At 39.9% G+C, this 6,436-nt stretch overlaps 1 pseudogene; it reads right to left on the reverse strand.

Annotated features, from left to right (window-relative positions):
* On the reverse strand, positions 980–1,602 carry LOC102171031 (annotated as a pseudogene).

The following is a 6,436-nucleotide window of genomic DNA, read 5'->3' on the forward strand; positions in this document are numbered from 1 at the left end:
GGCGGTGTGTGTAATAAATGTTTGTGGAATTGATCTCTTGCCACTTCCACAGCACTTCAAACTTCCTGGGTCAGATGGTTAAAATAAAATAGGACTCCAGAAAATTTGGTCTGGAAAGTCAGAGTGCAAAAGCTTGTGAGTACTAGAAATCATGAAGATGGTAACACCACCACAAGGAATACAATTTTTTTATCAGGCTGATCATTTGCTCAAAGTTGGCCTATTAGCTACCATCAAAGAGGGATCATTCTAGTAAAGAATACATATTCGGGGACTTCCCTGGTGGTCCAGTGGCTAGGACTCTGAGCTCCCGACGCATGGGGCCTGGGTTTGATCCCCAGCCAGGAAACAAGATTTGACATGGTACAACTAGAGTTCACATGCTATGAAAGAAAAGACCTGGAACAGCCAAACAAACAAAACCAAGTAAAACAATTATTTTAAATTTTAAAAAAAGAGCACCTATTTTCTCTCTGATGTCTTTTACTGTTTCCACAGTGAAACATTATCATCTAATTTCATATTTGCATTTCACCAACAGGGAGGAAGCAAACACTGCCACCTCATTTTCTAACCTATGTTTTATAGAAATGGTCTAGTTTGGTCAAAGTTCTGGGTCTGATTTCCAGCTACTTCTCAACTCTGTCCTTGGACATCTCACATCTTTGAACCTCAGTTTCCTCAATTCAAAAAAAAAGACTAATATACATGGAATCAGATAATGATTATAAAAGTACTTTTAAAACTGCAAAGCCCTATGAAAATGTACAGTACAGTAAGTTTTAAAAGGGTAGCTCAAAGCCAAAGGCAGGGAACACATTTTGGTTAGGTAAAATTACTTTGTTGAATAGAACTTAATCCTATCTCCCTTAAATAGAATCTTCTCTCTTTTTTTTTTTTTTTCAAATCAAGAGTTTTTATTGTCTCTTTAAAGGATCACAACTGAGTCCATAGAACCATCTGCTATCTTCTTGTTTCTGCAGCAGGATCACTGAGATCTTATTCATCAGCCTGCTGAACTGTTCCTTTTTCAGATACATAGATACCATTCAAAACTTTTCTGATATCCTTGTTTTTAACTGTGGTGGCTTGCTGAATCAAAGTAGCTGAATTTGATACAAGTTCAACGTCATTTCCTTCAAGAATCAACTCATCTTTCTGGGCTTGGGATACTGAACAGGCCACCCCTGGCCTCATTCGAACCCTGCGTATGTATTTTTCACCCAAAAAATTTCGGATTTCCACAAGAGAACCATTCTCCTGAATAACAACGTTGATGGGGAAGTGGGCATACACTGACCTCATCTTGTAACGGAAGCCCAGTGTAACATCCTTGATCATGTTCTGTACGTGACTATAGATTGTGCGAACAGTGGCCAGTTCCTTTCTGTTTCCCCACCATTTGTCAACACGGAGCCTCTTCTTTTTCTTTCCAAGGAGACTGAGTTCTACATTGATGTGATTGAAGTCCCTCTGCAGGGTGCCTCTGGGGCCCTTCACAATAACTGTCCGTCCCTTCAAGTTAATGTCGACATTTTCTGGGATGTCGACAGTCTGATTGCTGAGAATGGTCTTCATTCTCGCAGTAGATGCGGCAAAAAGCAAATAGAATCTTCTGAATGCTAAATTTCTAGATAAAATTTATTACTGGTTAGTGTCTAAAAATCTACCTCAAAATGTAGTGGTTATCCATGCCAAAATGCAAGTATATCTAAGGTGGCTACTAGTCACTTACCCCTTAGTATAACTGAGAAGAGATTAAGAAGCTCATTTTAAAATGGGAAAATGAAGTATGTGAGCACTGCCTGTCTGAAGAAGGTTGAACACTGCTAATAGGAGGCTGAGGTGTTGGAAAACTTGTCCACATTCACTCAAACTGTAATTCTGAAGTCTTTGAAACCACAAGATTTTAAAAAATAATTCATTTAGTTAAAAAAAAAAAAAAACCCTACCGTAGGACTTCCCTGGTGATCCAGTGACTAAGACTCTGTTTTCCCAATGCAGGGGGCCTGGGTTCAATCCCTGGTCAGGGAACTAGACCCCACATGCTGGAGCTAAGACCCAGCACAGCCAAATAAATAAATAAAGTAAAATTAAAATAAAATCCTACCCTGAATGACTGTGAAACCATTTAGATTCCTTATTTTTCCCACTCAGTGTAATTGAGTGTTGATATGCTTTGCTGAAGAATATTAATGGGTTTGATTTGGGGGTGGTTTTCCCTAGGCCCTACTGGGGATGTTATATAGCATATAATATACAAACAAAATCTGAAAAAGTTTAAATTCTGAAAAACACCTGTTCCTGGTGATTTCACTGAACCTATACAAATATTTTGCACCACCCAGCTTACTTTTCACATTATTCTAACTCAGCTGAGTCCTTTTATGAGCTTGCCTATTAGCAAGAGAAATAAGCCGAACTGCACATAAACTAATAGCCCAAGAAGAAATCTAAAGAACATGATTAGCTTCTGAATTGCCCTACATTCACCGCTTGCACCTATTTGTTCCTCTGGTCTTTTCATTAGACACCCTCAGCTTTCTGCATTCTCTACTGCCTGCGTGTTCTAATTGATGGTACTTTTACCTTCTTAACTTTGGTTAATCTCTGGATTCTGTTTGTTTCTGTCACAGAATCATGCCTAGCGTGATTGTGCCTGCCTGGATCGACAGATTCATAATGACAGTGCCGTTAGAGGGCTCATGGGCTTCTAATCCTGATGCAGTGGACTAGTAAGTGGTCCTTATGGGGAGCTGCCTGGCCCTGCAATTCGTTGCCTAACATCACGAATCAGCAGGTATGGTCACTGAAGTAGTACTTAGTGATCTAAAGGCTTTGCTTCCCAAAGTGTGATCCCTGGCCACAGTGAGCTTCTCCTTGGAGTCTGTGAGAAATGCAGAATCTCAGACCCCAACCCAGACCTACTGAACCAGAATCTGTATTTCAATAAGATCCCAAGCTATGTTCATTCACATTAACTCTGTGGAGCTCTGCTCTAGGCCCACGTCCCCACCATGCCTAGCACGATTGCAGGCTGCTCCCTGTGAAAATTAATTTCTACTGAGAAGGTTACAAATATTTGGAACTGGAAGCTTAAAGTAAAATAAATTTCTGCATTAAATTTTACAGGAATTTCTCTCTCATTGCCTTTGTCTCAGCTTCATTAGGCAAATAAAACCTTTAAGAAAATTGACTTCTTCTAAGAGTCCTTAGTTTTTCAATATAAACTACTCTTTTGCTCATTTTTGAACAGGACTCTATTTCTTATGATATTACACACACTTGTAGTACTTGATGAAGATCAGCAACTAGCTTTTGCCTTTTAATAATCAGGTCCCCAAAACTTTCATGTATATAAAACATTTTACCTGTTCTTAAGAAAGATTTAAGAAGGCATATATACATCCCTCCCTTTCCCCTGCTTTTTAGTTATACTTTGCCTAGAAGTAATTATAACAATTATTTTGAAATAATAATTTATTTTATAAAACTGACTCTCCCTGATTTACAAAGCACATTAATTAAAAACTCTCACCTTAAAAACAATCAATGTAGGACTTCCCTGGTGGCTCAGTGGTAAAGAATCTGCCTGCTAGTGCAGGAGACACTGGTTTGATGATCTCTGATCTGGGAATATCCCACATGCCCCAGAGCAACTAAGCCCGTGCACCACAACTACTGAGACTGTGCTCTAGTGCTTGGGAGCCGCAACTACTGAAGCCCACGCAACCTCAGAGCCTGAGCTCCGCAACAAGAGAAGCCTCTGCAATGAGAAGCCTGAGCACAGCAACCGGAGAAAAAAGCCCTTGGGGAAATGAAGACCCAGCACAGTCAAAAATATCTAAATAAAAATTTTAAAAAATTAATATAGGGACTTCCCTGGTGGTCCAGTGGCTAAAGTTCCACGCTCCCAATGCAAGGAGGGGGCTCAGGTTCAATCCTTAGTCATGAAACTAGGTCCCACATGCCACAGCTAAAGATCCTGGCTGCCCCAACTAAGACCTGGTGCAGTCAGATAAATATTTAAAGTAATAATAAGACATTTTCTCACAACCGTTAGTTTTTAAACCCCTAAATATATTGTGTTTTCAGCACTTACTACAGACCCTTTTGCTGCCTAGATGGTTGCTGCCTAGATGGCATATTTCATAAGCAAGTCATCAAGTCCCAGTTCATCAACTGTTCATTTTAATTTATGGATACAGTCTTGGGTTGGTGATGTGGAAGCACAGCGGTACAAAAGCTCCAGGGCCTTCCTTCATGGAACTGAGTGTGCCGCATGCACTAAAATGATGGTATTATGAAGAGAATATAATAATTGCGTAAAAGCATAAGCAGGCCACCAGGAGACTTTGGAGAAGGTTTGAGTATGGGGGTGAGCACAGAGAAAGCCTTTACTAAATATGAACTTTTACCACACAAACTCTTGCTTTTAAAAAAAAGAAATGGAATTAGATGCTGAACAGAAAAATTTTATAGTCATTTTACACTCTGAAATAACTGTAAAAACAAGAGTAAAGAAATGTGACTGACAAAGAATGATTAGGAACCCAGTTTCCCGTCTGGGTATAGGACATGTTTGCGTGTCCTCCTCTCTTTCGTTTCCCTGTACACACCTCCTTCTCTCTGACTAGTTTAGATGGTGCTCATCTTTGCTGCACCCATGTGTCTCTGCCCAAGCGGAGTGTGACTAGCAATTTAGCACTGCTCACCTGATCTGGTCATTTCACTTTCCCATGGCTTTTTTCCCCCTTCAATATTTCCTCTTTTGGGACTTCCCTGGTGGTCCAGTGGCTAAGATTCCACACTGCCACTGCAGAGGGCCTGGGTTTGATCCCTGGTCAGGGAACTATTAATAGATCCCACATGCTGCAACCAAAAGTTTCGGAGTGCCTTGGCTAAGACTTGGTGCAGCCAAATAAATGATAAATATTTTTAAAAATTTCCTCTCTTCTTTGAGGGAAAGTTTTAGCCTTTTGCTTCATGTCAGTACATCTAATAAAGTTAGAATTGTGGAGGGAGGTGAAATTTAAGCCCAGATGATTAGCTGCTTATAATGTAGCAGCTTTAATAAAAGATGTAGTACAGAAGAAATTTTATGGAGTATTAATCTAATTCACTGATTCACTTATTCTCTGATTGCAATTAATCCTCCTATCACTGTGATTTACCTATTTTTTACAGATCATTGGAAGTTTCATTGTTGGTATTTTTATCTTATTAAACATTTTATTCAATTTATTCAAACCAAAAAATAAGTTCACACATTTCTCCTACCCCATCCCTAACCTTCCCCGTGCCTTACCCTCATCTCATGCCACCACCAATCTGTTCTATCACATAGCTTGCTTTTTTTGTTTTTTGGCTTTCCACATATAAGAGAGATCATAATAGTGTTTATCTTTCACTATCTGACTTATTTCACTTACTCTTATTTTTTATTTTTATTATTTGGCTGTGCCACATGGTTTGCAGAATCTCAGTTTCCTGACCTGGGATTGAACCCAGACCGCGGTAGTGAAAGCTCTGAATCCCAATCCCTAGGCCACCAGGGAACTCCCTTACACTTGTTTTTAAATAATTTTTCCACTTACTTTTTTATAATGAAAAGATAATAAATCCAACAACCTCTTTTAACCCTCTGGCCAAAGCATTTTCCTCAAATCCAGTGCCTATGTACTTGCTATTTTTTCTGTTTTTGTCTTCTATTCTATTTCTCCTCCAAGAGGAGAGAGAGAAGAACTGTTAAGTAGTTCCTTTATTTCCATGACACCAAATATCCCAACACCCGACCAGCCAACGGCTTTCCTGACTAGCTTGAGCAGTTGGGACCCATGAGGACACAGACTTCTGCCACCGGGCGACTTCCTCCTGGCCTCCCTGCTGCGTTTGGAAGGCAGAGGCTCCTTGTAGCATAGTGCCAGTGCTGGTCTTCAAAGATGGGGCTTTTGACTTTCAAGAGGGAAGAAGATGAAAAGAAAGGAAGTGCAGGCGTGGGAGGACTCTGAAGACCCACAGGATGAGGCCAAAGGCCACTGACCTATGACAACTTCAAATGGGGCAATTATGAAAATAAGAGTTTTCAGTCTTTCATAGTTGCTAAAGACCTATGATACGTGTTACATTTATCATATAAAGCAACACAATAGCTTTACTAGCCAGAATAGTAACTCACCTCTGTCCCTCTAGCATTAATAAAGGAGTTAGGAAGCCTGACTTCGGGCTTAATATCTGTCATTGCCTGGTCAACATTAACTTCCCTGTCCATTCCTCTTGTTTCTATCTTTTATTATATACAAGTGATGACTCCTGAGGATATACCTAGATGGCTTTTTTAACCCCCTGGCAAAGTATGCTCTTCAAATCCAATGCAATACACTATGCTTGACAGTGAAGTATGAAAATCAAGTAATATAGAAGGGAAGCAGAACAC

The sequence above is a fragment of the Capra hircus genome, chromosome 28 (assembly GCF_001704415.2).
Source record: "Capra hircus breed San Clemente chromosome 28, ASM170441v1, whole genome shotgun sequence".
Taxonomy (NCBI): domain Eukaryota; kingdom Metazoa; phylum Chordata; class Mammalia; order Artiodactyla; family Bovidae; genus Capra; species Capra hircus.